The sequence below is a fragment of the Sinocyclocheilus anshuiensis genome, unplaced genomic scaffold (genome assembly GCF_001515605.1).
Source record: "Sinocyclocheilus anshuiensis isolate Anshui unplaced genomic scaffold, SAMN03320099.WGS_v1.1 scaffold1207, whole genome shotgun sequence".
Lineage (NCBI taxonomy): Eukaryota > Metazoa > Chordata > Actinopteri > Cypriniformes > Cyprinidae > Sinocyclocheilus > Sinocyclocheilus anshuiensis.
The window spans coordinates 195,572-200,889 of NW_015539914.1; the positions used below are offsets into that span (position 1 = coordinate 195,572).

At 35.8% G+C, this 5,318-nt stretch overlaps 1 protein-coding gene across 1 annotated transcript in view; it reads left to right on the forward strand.

Moving 5' to 3' along the window:
- The first annotated feature begins 1,415 nt into the window (after positions 1-1,415).
- The window catches only part of LOC107686387 (importin-11), a 169,014-nt gene continuing 165,111 nt past the window's right edge, over positions 1,416-5,318 (forward strand). The window contains exon 1 of the mRNA XM_016483355.1: positions 1,416-1,511. The gene's annotated coding sequence lies outside the window, so the exon portion shown is untranslated. The remainder of the gene's footprint in view (positions 1,512-5,318) is intronic.

Genomic DNA, 5,318 nt, shown 5'->3' on the forward strand with positions numbered 1-5,318 from the left:
ACTTTCAATCTCTTTGAGCCAAGCACAGCTTCAGACCACCCACAGTCTGTTATAGTCAGAAGTCTGACTAGACTAACCACACACCCAATGGGTGATTTGGGTTCAGTGTCTTAATGAGGTTTTAATCAGAAACCTCTTTACAATATAGGCTGCAGTTGACTGTAGAATTAAGTATTATGGTGGTTGGTTGTCACCTGCTGGACAATAAATGCAACTACAATTATGTATGATTAAATTATTCTCAATCTGATACAATATAGCATGTTTCAAGAATCATTGTTATTAATAATAAAAAATTGTCAGTACAATGCACAATATGCTTGCAAATTTAATTATTCAAGCCATGAAATTCAAAACCTTTTATTATTATTAAGAAAACATAAAATATGTATTTGTGTGTGTGTGTGTGTGTGTGTGTGTGTGTGTATATATATATATATATTATTTTCAATCTAATTTTTTTTCTGCATAAATAAATGGCTAAAAGGCTAAATAATAAATACACTAAAATTAAAAACATCATAAACAATATTTGCACAGCCTCAAAAGAATCATACACATCTAAACACAAAAACAGCCATATCTACAAAATGATCACAGGGGTATTAACAAAATATTATAATAAATTGTAATTATCATTTTTGTTTTTGTATTTTCAACTCCCAACATCAACAATCTCATTATCAACAATCACAAAATCACATCTTTTTCATTCTTTTCTTTTTTCTTCTTTTTTTTTTTTGACAAGGCTTTTGTACCAAATAATTTTTAAAGTCTACACACAGCAGGGAGACTTAAATATATACATTTGTGGATAAATTCCGAGCCAGTGAAAACATATTATTTATATTAGCCTTCTTCTAAATATTTTCCATATTTAATATATAAAAATTATATGTTCAAAATACCAACCTTTTTCTCAGATGATCAAAACTTACTCAACATTATAACAGGAGCTCAGACACAAAATAAAAAAAAAACTTCAAAACTTTTTTAATTAGTATTTCAAAAAACAATACAATAGTTCAAACACATATTTTAGGAATCAGAACAATTCCAGCAAAAGTATATTAAACAAGAATAATAATTTTTGAACAATGTAACATTTCCAAATAGTACAAAACAAGGAACACAAATAAATAAATAAATAAATAAATACAAATAAAAAGGTATCAATCTTGGTACATGAAAAATCTAATATTTCTTCAAAAAAAAATTTTTTTTAATTTCTTTAAAAAGGTTTGATTGTAAAACTTTTTAATTATTAATTATTCTTAGTAATTTGTTTAAATGTTCTACTTCACATAAGAAATCTATAAGTGTGGGTGTTTTCTTAAGAAACCTTTGTTTGTGAAAAAAAAATCAAAACATGAACGTTTGGATATGTGATTGCGTCATTTTTGTGCGACAGAAGGCGCTGTGGATGGCGCCATCCTCACAACGTGCGCGCTGTGTTTAGAGCCGACTGCGAGCTGTTTTGATCTCACCCGGCATTGACATATTTGCGGAAGGTACGTCAACAAGAACAGCAGCTTTAAGGGATGTTTTGGTGCCTCAAAACTCTTCCAACTGAAGTAATTTGTGATGTTAAATTCTTCAATTTGCTCCGTAGGCCAACATGCGTGACAGTAGAGTTTCTTTAGCCACCAAGCTACATACTAGATGTTTCTCTGCTTTTGTTGGAGTGTGGATATTTCATATCACTGGGATGAATTCACATTCCAAAAGACTGATCATAATTCGCTTCATTGAGACGTTATTTTTAGCAGATGGCCGCAGACAGATTTGGCAGTATGATGATAAGAATGATTGGCATGTTTCCGTTTAATCTTATGCCGTTATTATGATACCGTAACGACTTAATGTTACACACATGCTCCATCCTCTATTTCACAGATCATGTATAATGTGTACAGTTTAATGGTTTCATACAACAGCAGGCAGAGAAGAAGCTCGAAGATATTCATAATTCTGCTGCTACAGTTATGAATGCATAATACAGATATGTTCACATGCACGTGGACATGTATTATTCCAGATCTGTCCACCAGTGCTGTTGTGTTTTTACCTACTGTTGAAGGTTGATGATACTTGGGTATAATGCACAATATGTTTTGGTTTTGAGGCTGATTTTAGATCAGCGAAGTCTTTCATGTTACATTATAGTCAGTCCACGTGTAATCTGTCAGTCATTTAAATCTGACATGGCTTCAAGTGATGTGATTCTGAACTATCTTCAGATGTTGGGATGTGTTTTAAGAGCACACACAGAGAATGTATTGACTGTTTGTGTTCGTTGTCAGCCTTTTCCCTGAAAGTACTTATAGATCGATATATCAGCCCGGTTGTTGGTTAATCATTTGATATATATTACTATTTGGTCAGCATTGGCTGAAAGCCATGCCCATTTGGTCACTGAACAGTAGTGATAGTAGTTCCTCTTATGTCTGTTTCAAAATGTTCCAATAGCCTTGTTAAAGCAGAATAAACATTCTCTTTTCAAGATTTTTTAAATGAATTATAGAATATGTTAAATATTAATTGAATATCAGCAATTTGTGAATCCTGTTTACACTAGCATTCAAAATAGAGCCCGACCGATATATCGTTTTATCCGATATTATCGGCCGATATGAGCCTGTCGCCGATATATCGGTATCGGCGAATATGCCGCCGATATGAATTTTTTTTTTACAGAACATATAACGCAGATTAAATGCTTCTGAATGGTGTAATTACTTAGTTTGTCCAGCAGAGCACACTCCATTGCTTGCTACTGGCGACCCAGGTCAGTGTAGTGTAGAAATGCGCGGATGAGCTCAAACTTTACCCGAGTCCGCTGCTTCAAATTATCCGGTCGCCACCCACCCGCACCTATATTTGATCGTCACATTACAATGATTCTAATTCTTAGTTTTGCATGATGATATGATGAATGGATGGTTCATTTTAACAGCAGATTCTGTGACGTTAGACACTAGATCTGATCTGCGCATCACGGCACGCGTCTGCAGCACATTAAAGCCTGTGTTACGGCCACTGAAGCTGATCGCGGCCACTCAATGCTGGTGTTTACCGACCGCGCCGCGGCCCAGAACTCGTGCTTATCACATCGGTCACATCACATCGCGTGGCGCGACAAAATACAATAGAATTCTATTGTATTTTGTCGAGCCGCTCGCATCCGGTGTAGAATAGAACCATTATAATCAGTGATGTTGTCTACACCGGATTCAGTAAACTGATGCCTCGTTCTATTTATGACGTGCTGACAAAAGTTCAAATGATTTAACAAATCATTAACGCTACGTTGTCACCTAGTCGGAGAGACTCAATGTAAATAAAAGGGGAAGTCGTGGCCTAATGGTTCGAGAGTCAGACTCGTAACCCAAAGGTTGCGGGTTCGAGTCTCGTGCCGGCAGGGATTGTAGGTGGGGGGGAGTGAACCCCCACGACTGAGGTGCCCTTGAGCAAGGCACCGAACCCCCAACTGCTCCCTGGGCACCGCAGCATAAATGGCTGCCCACTGCTCCGGGTGTGTGTTCACTGCTGTGTGTGTGCACTTTGGATGGGTTAAATGCAGAGCACTAAGTCCAAGTATGGGTCACCACATGTCACGTCACTTTCACTTTCATAAACAACAATGTCCCCGTCTTTTACTCTCACAATGAGCTTATCATATTCGTTTGCTACATTAGTAGGGCCCTATGATTTCTGCGATTTAGAAAACATGGACAGAAACGCGGAATTAAAATTACAACACTAATATTAGTGTAATTTATTCCTTTGATGGCAAAGCTGAATATTCAACAGTCATTACTATGGTCTTCAATGTCATATGATCCTTAAAAATCATTCTAATATGCTGAATTGCTGCTGAAGAAACATTTCTTGTTATTATCAATGTTGAAACCAGTTGTGTTGATTAATATTTTTGTGGAAACCAAGATATGTTTCAGGATTCTTTGATGAATATAAAGTTCAAAATAACAGAATTTATTTAAATTAGAAATGCTGTCACTTTTGATCTGTTTACTTTGCTTGCTTTTATCCTTGCTAAATAAAAGTGTAAAAAAAAAACTTTACTCAACCCAAACAGTAGTGTTCAGTTGTTAAGCTCTGTTAAATGAAAACCTGCAAGTAATAGGAGATTTTAAAATAGTAATTTCCAAACCTGGAAAAAAATCATCCAAATGTTACATTTTTCAAACATTTTTCTACAAATATTTAATTGACTGGATGTGAAGTGTAGGTAGGTAGGTAGATAGTAGGGCTGGGCAAAAAAATAGGTTTTTCGATATATCGTTTTTTAAAATGTGGTCGATTCAATATCGATTCTCGAAGGCCACGAATCGATTTTTTTCAATATTCATATAGTAATATCGAATCGAGAATTTAAATCGAATCAAATTGAGAGCTTGAAAATCGAAATCGAATCGAATTGAAACATCTGAATCGATACCCAGCCCTAGTAGATAGATAGATAGATAGATAGATAGATAGTAGGGGTGCTCCGATCAGGATTTTTGAGGCCGATCGCCGATCACAGAAAGCAGTATCTGCTGATACGATCACCGATACTGATCTTTTTAAAGCCTTATTTTTATCATGTAGAATTATTTATATTAATATACTCCAATCAGGATTTTTAGACATTTATTCAGGGCTTGAATTTCATTTTTAAAAATGGAGGGAATTTCCCTCTTATAGGTGACTCTTGTGAGAGGAGATTTTTTTATTATTATTATTATTTGAGGGGTGGAGGGAAGCATTTTTTAGACATTTTTCAAAAATATATATTTATCTCACCTAAATGTTTGATCATCTGCCTTTTCTTTTGCATTTAAATCTTTATTACAAGCAATCCTGTTAAACTGTTAAAAAAACTTAGTTTTCCTAACTATTATTGCCTTATTTATCTAAAAGTGCTATTTTCCTTTAAAGGGGTCATATGATGCTTTTTTAAAGATCATTATTTTGTGTATTTGGTGTAACAGAATATGTTGACATAACAGCTTGTAACACTCCAAAGAGAAAGGAAAACTTGAAATCGCATCATATGACCCCTTTAAAACAAGCCAACCAACCAATGACGTGACCTGACATGTGGCCAAGTATGGTTACCCATACTAGGAATTAGTGCTCTGCATTTAACCCATCCTGACGTGAACAGACACCCGGAGCAGTCGGCAGCCATTTATGCTGAGGCGCCCGGGGAGCAGTTGGGGGTTCGGTGCCTTGTTCAAGGGCACCTCAGTCGTGGTATTGAAGGTGGGAGAGAGCGCTGTACATTCACTCCCCCCACCCACAATCCCTGC